This window comes from Anolis carolinensis, chromosome 3 (assembly GCF_035594765.1).
Source record: "Anolis carolinensis isolate JA03-04 chromosome 3, rAnoCar3.1.pri, whole genome shotgun sequence".
In the NCBI taxonomy this organism is placed as follows: Eukaryota; Metazoa; Chordata; class Lepidosauria; order Squamata; family Dactyloidae; genus Anolis; species Anolis carolinensis.
The window spans coordinates 247,883,061-247,899,064 of NC_085843.1; the positions used below are offsets into that span (position 1 = coordinate 247,883,061).

General features: G+C 44.2%; 1 protein-coding gene across 2 annotated transcripts in view; it reads left to right on the forward strand.

The window, feature by feature from the left end:
* pxylp1 (2-phosphoxylose phosphatase 1) overlaps positions 1–16,004 on the forward strand; it is an 88,039-nt gene that overhangs the window by 15,889 nt on the left and 56,146 nt on the right. The window lies entirely within an intron of this gene.

Consider the following 16,004-nt stretch of genomic DNA (forward strand, 5'->3'; position numbering starts at 1 on the left):
GCACTCCTGCGCGAAGCTGATTCCAAACTTCTCTGTTGTTTACAAAACTCCCGGCGCAAGAACACGGGAGAAGTAGGCTCTGGGCTTGTTTGACATACTTCTGGGAGACAACTTTCTTGCAGGTGCAAGGTTCCCAGATCTGCCTGGGAAAGATCTGGCTGAGAGGAATCCAGTTCAGACTGGGAAGGTAAAAAACCCAAGTTTTCATCTTCATCAGGAATTACAATGTCCTGAGCAGGACTACAAGGCCCATGGGTCATCACACTATCCCCCTCCTCAAGGCCCCTCCCAAACTGGGGCCCTCTCCCCGAGGCGCGAGGTCGCGGCTTGGCGGGATAGGTCTGATGAAAGCGACGGGTTAGCTCAGGAGCATGGACTGTGGAGGCGTCTTCCCAAGAGCGTTCCTCAGGGCCAAAACCCACCCAGTCAATGAGATATTGTAGGCGGCGGCGGTGAAAGCGAGAATCCAAAATGTCCTCAACCTCGAACTCCTCCTCCCCATTCATCAAAACAGGAGGGGGGGCCGGTTGGTCTGTATCAGGACGCACACCATCCGCCGGAAGGAGCAGGGAACGGTGAAACACTGGGTGAATGCGCATTGAACGCGGAAGTTGGAGTTTGAAAGTCACGGGGTTTAATTGCGCCACCACTGGATAGGGGCCAATGAAACGGGCATCTAACTTCCGGCAAGGGCGGTGGGAGGGCAGAAAGCGAGTGGACAGAAAAACCCGATCTCCTACCTTGATTTCGGGGCCCGGCTGGCGGTGTTTGTCAGCGTGGTGTTTATAGTCCTCCTTGGCTTGGTCCAGTTGCTGGAGCAAAAGTTGTTGCACCGCTGTGAGTTCCTGCAGCCAATCCTCTGCTGCGGGAACTTCTGAAGTTTCAATGACAGGGGGAAAGAAACGTGGATGGAAGCCGTAGTTTGCAAAGAACGGCGTTTCTTTTGTAGAAGCTTGAACTCCATTGTTGTAGGCAAACTCAGACAGTGGTAACAGAGAAGCCCAATTGTCCTGTTGGTAGTTTACATAACAGCGAAGATACTGCTCCAAAGTGGCATTGGTGCGCTCCGTTTGCCCATCTGTTTGGGGATGATGAGCTGAAGATAAGCGAGAGTCTATGCCCAATAGTTTTTGTAGCGCCTTCCAAAAACGAGAGGTGAATTGAGATCCACGGTCTGTGACTAAACTCTTGGGCAATCCATGTAGTCTGAAAATATGTTGAAGGAATAGATCCGCAGTCTCTTTGGCCGTGGGGAGGCCTTCGCAGGGAATGAAATGGGCTAACTTGGTGAAAAGGTCCACCACCACTAAGATCGTGGTGAATCCACAGGAAGGTGGTAAGTCAGTGATGAAATCCGCAGAAATTATTTCCCATGGGCGAGATGGGGTAGGAAGGGGGTGTAAAAGCCCTGAGGGCTTCTCCCTTCTTATCTTGGAGCGCTGGCATACTGGGCAGGTGTTGACATATTTTTCCACATCCTTGCGGATCTTGGGCCACCAAAAATCCCTTAGGATCAGATGCATGGTTTTAAATAGTCCGAAGTGTCCTGCTGGTTTGCAATCATGACACAGACGAAGCGCTTTTTCCCTGCCCGGTCCGGGTGGGATATAAACATGATTTCTATAGCAAAGCAGCCCATCCTTAAGCGAAAAGGGAAAATGCAGACCTTGGCGAAGTTGGTCCTGCGCCCAGGCATCTGCTTGCTGACTAGCCCTGATTTCTTGAGCACAGAGGGGTCCTGGAGTAGAGGAAGTTGAACCAATGGGAATGGATTTGGTGTTCCCCACTGTGAGCGTGGCAAAGTTCCCGGGTTGTAATAGTTGGGATTCAAAGGTCTCTTTGCGTCCTGCAGCGTATTCCGGTTTACGTGACAGGGCGTCTGCTTGCTTGGTCTGGGCTGGGGTCACATAATGAATCTGGAAGTTAAAACGTTCAAAGAATAAAGCCCAACGTTGCTGCCTCTGATTTAGTTTGCGGGCAGTTCTTAGATGTTCTAGATTACGATGATCAGTGTGGACTTCAATGGGAAATTTGGCCCCTTCTAGCCAATGTCTCCAAGTTTCAAAGGCTGCCTTGATGGCCAGTAGTTCTTTTTCCCAAATGGTGTAATTTCTCTCTGGTGTGGTTAGTTGACGAGAGTAAAAGGCACAGGGATGGAGGTGATCTCCCACCGGTTGTAAGAGTACAGCCCCAATTGCCACATCAGAGGCGTCCGCTTGCACAACAAAAGGGGTTCCAGGATTTGGGTGCTGTAGAATTGGCTGGGAGGTGAATAGTTTCTTTAGTTGCTGGAACCCTTTCTCTGCTTGATCAGTCCAGCGGAAAGGCTGCTTTCCACGGATGCAGCTAGTGATGGGGTCGGACCAGCGGGCAAAATCTGGAATGAACTTGCGGTAATAGTTCGCGAACCCCAAGAAACGCTGCACCTCTTTCTTGTTAGTTGGCGCCCGCCATTCCAATACTGCTGAAACCTTGGCTGGATCCATGGAAAGCCCTAGAGGCGAGATGCGGTAACCAAGGAAATCTACCTCTTGTAGATCAAAGGCGCATTTTTCCAGCTTGGCATAAAGTCCATGATCCCGCAATCGTTGTAACACCATTTTGACGTGGTTCTCATGTTCTGATTGTGATCTAGAAAACACCAAAAAATCGTCCAGGTAGATTATCAAGAACCTGTCTAGATAGTCCTGAAAAATGTCATTGACAAAATGCTGGAACGTTGCGGGAGCTCCGCATAAACCGAAATTCATAACTCGGGACTCGAATAATCCGAATTTGGTCTGGAAGGCGGTCTTCCACTCGTCCCCTTCCCTGATGCGAACTAAGTTGTAAGCCCCCCGAAGATCCAGCTTAGTGTAAACCTTGGCTCCTCGAAGCCGATCCAGTAGATCCGAGATTAAGGGCAGGGGATAGCTGTTCCGCTTGGTGATATTGTTCAATGCTCTGTAGTCCACCACCAAGCGTAGTTCCCCTGACTTCTTCTTCACAAACATCACTGGGGAGGCGGCTGGGGATTGAGAGGGTCTGATGAATCCCTTGCGAAGGTTTGTCTCTATGAATTCCCTGAGAGCTTCTTGCTCTGGTTCAGTCAGGGAGTAGAGATGCCCTCGCGGGATCGGGGCCCCCTCCACCAAGTCAATGGCACAGTCATAAGGTCTATGTGGGGGTAATTTTTCGGCTTCTTTCTCATTGAATACATCCCAATACTCGGAGTACTTCTTTGGCAAGGTGATGATGGGCTCGGTGTCTGTGGCATGGCAGACCTTGGCTACGAGGCAATGGTTTTGGCAGTACGGTGAAGCAAACTGCAGTTCTCTGTTGGACCAGGAGATGTTAGGGTCGTGGAGAGTCAGCCATGGAATTCCCAAAATCACAGGGAAATGGGGAACCTCGGTAACAAAGAAGGAAATCTCTTCCATATGTTCCCTTATCCACATCCTGGTGGGTTCCGACCACTGACTTACGGGGCCCGTCTTGAGGGGGCGGCCGTCTATGGCTTGCACCACACGGGCATTCTTGAAATCATGATATTGTAATCCCAGAGAGTCGGCATACTCTCTATCAATGAAATTGTTGGTAGCTCCAGAGTCTATCATGGCGTGGATCATGACGGGTCCCCTTTTTGCTGACCATAATGTGACCACGAGAAGGAACAGGACCCCGGTTGGCGGCTCTTGAATGGATTTTTTGACCGGGTTGGCGAGCCTCTCTACACCCGGTCGTTGGCTTCCCCCGCCGGCTGTGTGCCAGTCGGCTCAGACGCCTTCGTCTCCGTGGAGGACGCCGCCGCAAGACGGGCGGCAGGCTTCCCTTTGGCTGGGCACTCTCTGGCGAAGTGGCCCCCGTTCCCGCAGTACCAACAGAGGTTTAAGCGTTGACGACGGGCCTTCTCGGCGGCATCTAGTCTGGGACGCACATTGCCCAACTGCATCGGCACCTCCTCGCTTCCTCTGGGGTATGGGGTTGGCGGTGGGGGTCTCCACACTGGACGTGGCTGAACGCTGGCGGGAGCGGGGGGTTTTGCCCCGGCTCTACTGCCCTGGCCTCGAACCCACTGTTTCCTGTTGGCAATCATGACTTCAGCCCGTAAACATTGATCAATGAGTGCCTCGAGGGTCTGGAGAGGATCCACCTTGGAGATTTCTTCCAGCATTTCAATGTTGAGACCCTCCCGGAATTGTCCTCTGAGGGCTACATCGTTCCAGCCGGTGTTGTGGGCCAGCACTCGGAACTCGGCTATATACTGAGACATAGGTCTGTCTCCTTGGAAAAGGCGACGGAGTTTGTGACCGGCTGCCTCCAAATTGTCCTCGATTCCCCAAGTCTCCTTGAGGTGGTCCAAGAAGTGTTGCGCTGATCTTAGGTGTGGAGAGGCTTGGTCGAACAGTGCCGTCGCCCAATTGGCCGCTGGCCCGTCTAGAAGACTGTAAACCCACGCCACTTTGATGTCTTCTTGGGGAAACTCGGCATCACGGGCCTCTAGATAAGCTTGACATTGGCGACGGAAAACATGAACCTTAGAAGCTTCTCCAGTAAACTTGGTAGGCAACGCCATGGCCGGGAGGCGGATTCCGCGCTCCCGCAAGCCCTTTATTTCTCCATCCTGGGCGTTGAGTCTGTCGCGGATGCGATCCACTTCGTCCTTGCTGATGGTGTAGCTCAGTGGCTGCCCACCGGGCACGGTTCCGGTAGACATTCTGGCCGAGGTTAATTGGTGCTTAGGGCGGCGGAGTCAAACTGTCAAGACCCAGGCTGCAGAGCACCAATAACCATACACAGAGGCCAGAATCTATCTAATATCTTTATTGAAGGAGTATATAAAGTTAATAAAAACAAGTGTAGAAAATAGTCCAGAATTAGACCTTTCAGGAAAGGTCAAAATTAGTCCAAAGAAACAATGTCCAATATGAAATATTAAGGTCCAAAGTTGTAATCCAATAACCGAAACACTCACTTTGCCAGGCAAAGTGAGGGGAGATGACAAGGTCCTTTAGTCCATAAACTTGAGCAAGGCTAGGAAATAACTTGATACTTGAAACAAGGCTTAAAACGTGGAACAAGGTAAATAGGAACGAGAACAAGGTCCGTGGAATAACTTGGTAAAATCCGTGGAACAAGGCAAGGATTGGTCCTGGGAAGCAAGGCAAAGTCCGTAGATAAACAAAGGCTGGGAAGCAAGGCGAAGGCTGGATAGCAAGGCAAGGCTTGAGCAGGAGCGAGGCTTGAATCGGAGCGCGCTGTCCAGACACAACTCGCTCCGTAGGCTGACGAATTGACTCCGCGAAGTTACTACGCGGGTAAAACGCCTATATAGAGTTTAACTTTCCCACCGAAGCAGTTCTCTGGGAATCAGAAACGAAAGCTAAACTCTGAGACCAGATGTTAAACTCCTTAAAGATTCTCACGAGAAGCAGTCTTAATTGGCTACATTCTTAGCTGCAATCCTCGCACTCCTGCGCGAAGCTGATTCCAAACTTCTCTGTTGTTTACAAAACTCCCGGCGCAAGAACACGGGAGAAGTAGGCTCTGGGCTTGTTTGACATACTTCTGGGAGACAACTTTCTTGCAGGTGCAAGGTTCCCAGATCTGCCTGGGAAAGATCTGGCTGAGAGGAATCCAGTTCAGACTGGGAAGGTAAAAAACCCAAGTTTTCATCTTCATCAGGAATTACAATGTCCTGAGCAGGACTACAAGGCCCATGGGTCATCACAATTCCTGTTGGAAAACATGCATGTGTAAAAGAGCTAGAAGAAAGTAATTTTCAGAACTGAACAAGTGATGCTAAGACTTTTTGAGGAAGAGAGGGTTTTGTCTTCAAGGGCTTCTGCTTTTGTTCCGGTACTGCTTAATTATCTGTGCCCTTGTTGTAATGAACAGAGTAATATAGAGGCGTAGAAAATCTTCTATTCGTTCTCTCCCACAGTAGCTTCTGAATTTTTCAAGAGTTTGGAAAGGGCATGGATTTCTGCCCCTTATTTTCTAGTTCTACTTTGTTGAGATAAGGCTGTCAGCTAATTTGTGTATTTTGCAATTCAAATTTTAAAATATGTTGTTACACTTGAGAGTAATTGTTTGGCTTTTCTTTTCTTTTGTCTAGTTAAAGATGCTAAATGGAATGTCTGCTAATGTATTTTCTATGTTCTTTCCAGTATTTTTGACATGGCTTTAATTCATCAGCATCATCATTTGTTATTTACATATTAAGATCATAGGAGATAAATATAAAGAAAGTTAATTCTTTAGTTGAGAGCCTAAATGTCCTAAAGCGGGGGTCCCCAAACCAAGGCTTGTGGACTGAATGCAGCCCTCCAAGATCATTTACTTGGCCCTTGTCCTAAACTTTAGACTTAGGCACACCCTAAGTCTGAAATGACTTGAAGGCACACATCAACAACAATCTTAACAAACTTGACAATCTCATCAACCAAAAGCAAGCACACACTTCCTGTCACAGACAGAACGCCACCAGATAAGATTCAACACAGTTTATTAAAGATACAGAACCAAAAGACGCTCGTAAAAAACAAAGGGCTAGGCAAACACTCGCCTTCAAAATGAAAAGTCACTCAAAAACGGTTCAAAAGATAAACCGGATTAAACAGGAGTTTAATCCGGGTTAAACCAAAAATGCTTACTTCAGCCTGGCACTTTAAACAAACAAAAGCTGGTAAACAAAGATTCAATAAAACATAAATACTGGCAGCAGATTCCTCTCTGCTACTCAGCAGCTGAGGTTGAGTAACTAAGTTGTTACTCCTCCGTGCAGCGGGCGAACTCCAGGTCCAAACACATCAATCAGGGTTGCAGCGGTCAGCGAGGTCCCAATCCGGTCCGAGGTCGATAGCCAGGTGCAGGCGTCTAAGGTTCCACGAATTCCACCGATAGCCACAGAAAGGGTAGTCCAAGGTCGTAGTCAGTCAGTCAGTCCAGCGTCAATCCAGAGTAGGTAAATAATGTCCGTCAAGAAGACGACGGAGGTCCAAGGTATTCAGCAAACGAAACACACCCGTCTTCAGGAAATTCCCAACAAGAGCCCAAGCGTTCGTCCAGATTACCTTGCCCAACGCAATTAGCCCTGGATTCAAAACCCCATTTTATGCCAGTTTACAACTCCTCATCGCTATCAGCTGCTCCCCTAATTCCAGGTGCCTCATCATCCTCATCAGAGCTAAAACATCTTTGACTACGCCCCACAGCATCCCCAGCTGTGGATCCCGTTCCATCCCTCCAACTCGTCCACGGATCCGATCCTGCAACCTGCCAGTCGCTTCCCATGCTATCATTACCAGGAACACCCAAATCCTCCCTCACACGAGTCCATTCCATGTCATCCTCCTCTGAGCTAACCACCTCTTCCTCCATACCCTCGGTAAAACCCTCAAAGGAATCTTCGTCTGTTGGTTCTGCAAATAAGTCCCGCAGCCGTTTCCTCTCTCGCTCCTCAAGAGAGTCTGACTCTCGAGGAGTCTTACGACCACGTCTCCCAGAATTGGAGCCATAAGGCTCAACCATAACACTTCCTGTTGAAATACTGGTTAAGTTTATATTGGTTAAAATTGTAATTCATTTCAAATATTGCATTATTCTTTAATATTTTATTGCACTACAAAAAAGATCTGTGCAGTGTACATAGGAATTAGTACATGTTTTTTTTTTCAAACTATAGTCCGGTCCCCCAACAGTCTGAGGAACAGTGCACCAGCCCCCTGCTTAAAAAGTTCGAGTACCCATATCCATATCCTAAAGGAGAACCCCGGTGGTGCAGTGGATTGAACTGCTGAGCTGCTGAGCTTGCTGACCAAAAGATCAGCAGATCGAATCTAGGGAATGGGGTGAGCTCCCGCTGTTGGCAGATATGAGTAGATCAATAGGTACCACTCCGGCGGGAAGGTAACAGCGCTCCATACAGTCATTCCGGCCACATGATCTAGGAGGTGTCTTCCACCCAAGTGCAGTACTAACCAGGACTGACCCAGCTTAGCTTCTAAACTCAGATGGGACCTGGTGCCTTTAGGAAAATTAGGTCTTTAGGATATTCTCTCCTGTGAATATAAGAGGGTATAATTAAGAAAAATGTACACCTCTGATAGAAGATAAAAAGCATGTGGAGCTTGTAGTCTAGATGGGAAAAACCTTCAAACTGTCCAACCTGCTGTATGGAATGTCTCCAATCCTGCTGCAGTGCATTCCAGTGTACATCAAAACATGTGGATGTGGGTTTTAAAAAATCCTTTTCTCACTTGGTTTTCCTATCAAGCAGGGGTTCTCAAACTTTTTCAGCCATGGAGCCCTTTTTGAAGCAAAAGTTTATTGTGCAGTCCAAGAAATGTTTATATATTATATAATATAGTAGCTTTGCCTGGCCACGCGTTGCTGTGGCTTATGGGAATCATTTGTTGGCCAGGTGGAATAGCCTTGCAGCCTCAAAGCCTGGCCGTTTTCTGGAGTAGCTGGAATAGCACCCTCAATCAAAGAGCCACTTTCAAGCCTGGCTACTTCCTTTGTGGGGGAATCCTTGTTTGGCCAGATTGAATTGCACTGAATAGTCTTCCAGTTTAAAAGCCTGGCTGCTTTCTACATAGGGCATCCTTGCTAGGCCAGGTTGAATGGGATAGAGTAGCCTCGTGGCTTCAAAGCCTTGGGGTTTTTCACCTAGGAGAAATCTTGGTTGGCCAGGTTGAAAAGAACTGAATAGCCTTGCTGCTTGCAAGCCTGGCCACTTTCTACCTTGCAGAATCCTTGGTTGGCCAGTTTGAATAGCAATTAATAGTCTCGGTGTGGCAGGTATGAATGATGCAATTAGCTACCTTGATTATCATTTAATGGCCTTGCAGCTTCAAAGCCTGGCTGCTTCTTGCCTGAAAGAATCCTTTGTTGGGAGGTGTTAGCTGGCCCTGATTGTTTCCTTTCTGGAATTCCCAATTTCCCTGCTTTCAGAATGTTGCTCTTTATTTACTGTCCTGGTTTTAGGGATTATATTGTTCTGTATTATTATACCACAGTAATTATTTCATATTATATTTATAATCTTATATTATCTGCTTAGAAGTGGATTATATGAGGCCCCTTCTACACAGCTGTATAAAATCCACACTGAAGTGGATTATATGGGAGTGTGGACTCAAGATAATCCAGTTCAAAGCAGATAATCTGTATTTTATAGGCAGTGTGGATCAGGCCTAAGTGCGCTCTGCCTGTGCCCTGGGTGCCATTTTGGCTGATGGAGTTGCTAGGATACAAAGGGGGCGGGCCTAAAGGCATTGGGGGGGGGCTAAAGGCATCAGAGCCTACCTTTCTAACTGGCAGTTGGGGGGGGGGAGGCTCTTTCTCATCCTCTGTAATTTGGACTATTTTTCTAGGGTTTTTTTTAATTGAAAGACATATTTTGGATGACTGTTTTTTTGTGGCCAAATTTGGTGTGATTTGGTTCAGTGGTTTTGTTGTTTATTCCATAGTAAAATGCACATTACATACATATAATGTACTAGCTGTACCCGGCCACGCGTTGCTGTGGCGTAGTCCTTAGTGGGGTTTTCTACGTGGCATGGAAGGTGGCATAAAGAGGATTTCCCGTAGGTATGAAGCAGCCAGGCTTTGATGCTGCAAGGCTATTCAATGGTATTCAAGTTGGCCAACAATGGAGTCCCCTAGGAATGAAGCAGCCAGGCTTTGATGCTGCAAGGCTATTCAATGGTATTCAAGTTGGCCAACAATGGAGTCCCCTAGGTATGAAGCAGCCAGGCTTTGATGCTGCAAGGCTACTCAATGGTATTCAAGTTGGGCAACAATGGAGTCCCCTAGGTGTGAAGCAGCCAGGCTTTGATGCTGCGAGGCTATTCAATGGTCTTTAAGTTGGCCGACAATGGAGTCCCCTAGGTATGAAGCAGCCAGGCTTTGATGCTGCAAGGCTATTCAATGTTATTCAAGTTGGGCTGGAGGAGGTACCTGTGGCTTCCTCGTTGTCGGTGTGCTTGGCTGGCACTTTCCCTGAGTTGGGGAAGAAGCTGAGGAGGGTGCTCTGGTGAGAGATCATGTTGATGGCGGGGAGTGAGGGGAAGGAGGCAGCCAGAAGGAGAAGCTGGGGCTCCGGCTCCCAGGGGGGCGGGGCTTGCGAGCAGGGCGCGCGCGAGGGAAACAGCTGTTGTCGGCTGGCCGGGGAGTGACGTCATGGGAGGAGGGGTAACAGAGAGAGGGAAAGGCAAAGCTTGTTTTGGAGGAGTGTGGGCTGCGCGGATCCTGTGGAGGTTCTGACCCAATGTTTTGTTGTTTCAACCTGGAGGCGTGGATAATGGATTCTGTTGTCAAATTTGGAGTTTGGAGGGTGTTTAGTTTTGCTGTTTTGCTCGGTGCTCGAATTCCATCACTCTTTTATATATATAGATATATATCAGACATGGGCAAACTTTTGGATATAGGGGCTGCATTGCATTTTAGAATCAGACAGATGGATGGGCTAGGCCAGATGTGGATGGATGGATAAAAAAACATGAACAAATTCTATGCACATCAGGAGAGAATGCTTCTGGAACATGACCATACAGCCTAGAAAACTCAGCAACCCATTAATTGAAAAAAAAAATGAACAAATTCCTATGCACACTGAACATATTTCATTTGTAGTACAAGAAAGAAAGAAAGAAAGAAAGAGCAATGCAATATTTAAAATGAAGAACAGATTTAACCAACATAAACTTAACAGTATTTCAGTAGAAGACCCCAGGCGCCATCCAGTCCACCCCCCTTCTGCCATGCAGGAAAAGCACTCCCAACAGATGGCCATCCAGCATTAGTAGTAGTAGTAGCTGTTATTATTGTTGTTGTTGTTGTTGTTATTTTAGGAGCAACTCCAGGTACCATCCAGTCCAGCCCCCTTCTGCCATGCAGTAAAAGCACAATCAAAGCACCACCAACAGATGGCCATCCACCCTTCTAGGAATAGGAGCAACCCCAGGGGCCATCCAGTCACCCCCCTTATGCTATGCACAATCAAAGAACCCTCTGAGCAGTGGGAGGGAAATAGGGCTTTGGAGGAAAGGCGGGGGGGGGGGGAGGATCTGGGTGGTGAGAAAAAGAGTCTGGGCAGCCAGGGAAGTGAGGAAAAAGAGTTTGTGCCTTGGGAGGATACTGCTGTTGGTGCTGTTCTGGCAGATTCAAACTTTAATTTCTTAGGAGGATGAGCAGGAAAGAGGAGGAGGAGGGAAGCATCATGGTGCCACAAAACCCCTCACTATCACACAGCTTGAGAACCCCTGCTATAGAGCATAAACAGATTAATAGGATTTGGTAGAAGCTGTGGATCACTGGATTTGATCCACCACTTATGATTTGCTCTTCACAACAAGGCTTTGGTTTGGAAGAAAAAGAAAAACCATAACTGAGTAAATTATGTTTTTTTCCTGTGGAAAATGAGAGTTAATGCAAGTTATATTAGATGCTTCTGCTATATCTTTCATACACATACAAGATGTAATTGTTTAGATGCCACTTTTTAGACATCTGTCTCTACAACTGTTGTGTTGTGCTTAGTAGGTTAATTTCACACAGTAGGGTTACAAAGGAGATACATTATAGGCCTAGTTTATGGTAGTTACAAAGTTACACATATGAAGGACAAAGGTTTATTTAAGTAAGTTGGAAATCTTAGTAGTAGCAAGGTAGCATTTTTTTTTTTGCAAAGCTCGCTGTACTTCAGAGTGGTTTTGTAAGTACTGTACATATTACAGCATTTTTTTTCCAAAGTTCAGCTACAATCTGATTTTTGGGTTTGTGGCCCTAAAGTTAATTGACCATTAGGCAATGTGTAAGCTCAAGGCCCTGTTAACAGTTGTACAACTTTGAGATGTAGTGTAATTGCACTGGTGTGTATCTATGATACACTAAAAGTGTAAAAAATCTTGACCTATGTTTATTTAAAGCATTTATATCTTACTATTTTGCCAAAAAGTCTCCTAGAAAGTTTGGTAAGATACATAATAAGACAGTCAATGTCCTCAAACTGGGGAAAGGAGGGAAAATTAATTTCACATTTCATAATTATAATGTTAATGATTACAACAGCTATGTTCAAGAGATGATGGAAGTTTGCCTGCCTGGTTATCTTTCTATGTGACCAGACCATTAGTAGTTAGTGGGGAAAAGTGTTAGCAGTTGTCAGTGCTGTGCCTAGATTTGTGGCAGTGGCAGAATTTGACTTTGAGAAGATAGATATATATTTCTTTAACTCTTGGAAAAATTGTTGGAACTGCAGACAGTATTTTGGTCACTCAGTTTCAAACAGATAAATGGACACAATCACTCTTGAGTAGGTTTCCCCCGGATGCAGCTTGTATGTCTTTTTTATGGGCACTGAAACAGCCATGATGATGATTTGAGTGGAGGAACTGTTGTTGATAGAACACAGACCAGAGCCCACTTTCAAGCCTACTTTGGTGGCGAAGATAGAAGTGCAGAGGAGGAAGGGATTTTGTGGCATCATTGCATCTTAGAATTTTAAAATCAGGCCATCTCTAGCCACTCAAGATTAGTCCGTTGCACAAAGCACTTTTCACCAGTCTTGGGTGGTATGTCAGTCAGAGTCTCCCAGCCTGGTAATGATGATCCACAGAATGATATGTCAGTATGTTCCCCATTTCCAGGGTGGATATTTTCCCTGACTTTGAAGAGATATGCAAAACTGCTGATAATAGCAAACCTTATCGAAATAAAAGACTTGCTTCCCAATAATACCATAAAGTCATGCTGGAAGACTTATAAAATGCCTAGAAAGGGCAATGTCTAGAGAGGGAAAAGTAGCAAGTGTTGGTTTTGACTTTAAATTCCTACAAGGTTTGGATCCAGGTTACCTACACGACCGCCTTCTCCCGTATAATCCGAGAGGTCCTCTGGGGGCATTTAATTCAGTCAGCCAGAATTTGACTGCCAATTATCCCTCATTGGCCGCCCTTAGACTGTAGAATGACCTGCCAGAAGACCATTGGCAGACAGCTCATTGGCATGCAAAAGACCTATCTCTTCTGGCAGGCCATTTTAAATTTACATTATATTAGCATTGTGTTTTAATCTTTCTACTATGTATTTTAATACAGTATATGTGTTTTATGGCATTGTGTTTTGTCTGGGTGTTTTAACTTGCCTCAAGCTGTGGGGAGAGGCGTAACAAATACAAATTTATTGTTGTTGTTGTTGTTGTTGTTGTTTTTGGCAGCGGATAAATGATCAGGTCTCACAGATTGTACTACATTATGTTTGACGTACAATATTGGTGTTGGGTTTGCATTTTAAAAATGTTCAACAGTTAATTGAGATTGAATATTTTGATCTTATTTTTTGAAAGAACTACTGTGGCTTCCTTTCCATTTTTAATAACAGCACAAAGTTATTTAATGTGTGGAACCAATATGGTTCAAATCATTCAATATTAGATGACTGGGTCCCCAATTGTCTTTAGAGGCCCTATTTGTGTCCCCATGCAGCACCAGAAATCAGATTGGTGGTGATTCAAGATAGTTCTTTTTCCTTAGAGATTTCAGTCATGTGTCTTCTTTAGAAAGGCTCAATTTAGTCACTAGGTGAAGATGTTTGTTCTTTTGTAGTTCAGGTCTTTTAGCTGTTACAAGTGTTGGATTTTGTGGCTTTAAGTGGTTTCAATTTCTGTCCCTGTTGATGGTTGATTTAAAATATTTAATGGTTAGTCGTTTAGGGAAGCCTTCAGGTTTGAAAGTGGGATGTATGAATATAAGTTAATAAATTGTTAATCATGAATTGAGCCTTACCACATATTGATTGATCAACTGCAGTAGATCTGATATTAAATTGTGGCAAAAAATGTGTCTGGTGACAGCTGCAAGAAGGGCATAATGGCCATGGTTATCTGCTGCTAAAAATTGGTTTAAGTAATTCTTTAGGGAGTTTCCTTGACAACTGATTTCTAGTACAAAAACAATTTTAAGTTATTATCTTGAATGAAAGTTGCAGCTTTTATCAACCAGTATGTAACTTTTGTGATGGTTGCTTCTATATTGCCTCAGGAATAACACAATAGAAAGCACGAACTAAATTGATAATAGAAAAGCAATATGTAATGACAGGATCGTTTTACAGCAGACCGTTTATGTACTTATGAAGCCATGGTAGACTTGTCATTGCTTTAGTCTTACTCTATATGGAACATGGATTTTAAACATTATATTGAAAGCTTGAATAAATGACTGTACTTCACAATTTGATATCTTTTATTTTTGATTCTTCAACTAGGAACTTGTAGTTTTCTGATTTCATATGTTTAGTTAGTACTAAGGGCCATAAATTAGTTGATGGTTTATAGTATCAGTACATTCAATTATAGCATGCCTTTTCAATACTGTGGCTTATTTTGTGTATAAGTGTGTATGTATATATGCATAAACATACAGGAAACAGATTAGATAGTACTTGTGTGTAATCTGATTAAGAGAGAAAAAGACACTCAAACTAGCATGGGAGCAACATACAGTAGAGTCTCACTTATCCAACATAAACGGGCCGGCAGAACGTTGGATAAGCGAATATGTTGGATAATAAGGAGAGATTAAGGAGAAGCCAATTAAACATCAAATTAGGTTATGATTTTACAAATTAAGCACCAAAACATCATGTTATACAACAAATTTGACAGAAAAAGTAGTTCATTACACATTAATGCTATGTAGTAATTACTGTATTTACGAATTTAGCACCAAAATATCACAATGCATTGAAAACATTGACTACAAAAATGCATTGGATAATCCAGAATGTTGGATAAGTGAGACTCTACTGTATTTCCATAACATTTTGGGATTTTTCCAGATAGGGTTATGAATATCAAATATATTGTCTTGAGCTAATTGGAAGGAAGATCAGGTATGGATATAACAAATAAATAGGTAAATAAATGATATACCACTGGAGAGGAGGAAGCAAAGTATCTTTGTGTGATGTCATATTTACTCAATATATTTTCCCCAAGCAAAATTGGATTTCCAGTACATTCCAAATATTCTTGTAGAAATAATAAATAAAAATACTTGTGACTAAGTTTGATTTAGTCCCATCTCCGAGACATCTTATTACATGTATATGCAAATGCTATTACTCCAACATTTGGAAAAAGAAAAACTAAAATATGAAACACTTTCAGCCTCAAGCATTTCAGGTGTGTAATATTTAACCTATGTAATAGATCTTGACCAGTGACTTAAAGAGCAAAGTAAAGCAATGGCAAAAGAAAAATGGTTAGAATATTGAAAATAATGCTTTGGAGCCAGCGATGAAGAGTCAGTGGCTTGATTTCTGTGTCCCTTACTTTTGTGTGTAGTGTCACACAAATTGTGTCAGCAGTTTTCTACCTCCACCATCCATTCCTACAATTGTCAAAAGAAGCTGTTCAGGGGAAATGAGCTTCAGTGGAAGAACAGCATGATAACTGCAGTGATGTAGAGTGAAACATGTTCTTGGAGCTTATATGCAGGAAAATTCAAGATTCAAAATGTCAGATGTGGGAATGTAGGGTGAAAGGCCATGTTGAACATAATTCCCTGATCACAAGCATGACTAAGAAGCATATTGGTTGCTGACAAAGACGACAGGAAGGGCTTGAAGAAGGAAAGATTAGAGGCTCTGTATTTGCAAGAATCCAATTACTAAATAATCCTTTCAGACTATGATATAATCCTCACTGCTGCCTTTTCATTAAAAAAATAGCCTAGCTTCTAGTCAGGCACTTCCAGAAAAAAAAATCATTTTTAAATCCTTTCCCTAGGATGGTATTTATTCTTGCATTTGTTATGCTTTCATCCATCTCTACTAAATAGAAATATTTTCTCTTTTTGCATAAAATATTGAAGGCCTGTAAAATATTGATTCCAGTGAAACGGACATAACTGGTAGTAGTTCTGGGAAACTATTCCCCAACTGAAGAGCACCTATTATACAGTACTATAGCAATCTGTTGTGAATTATGTAATTCTATGAGATCAAGATTTGAT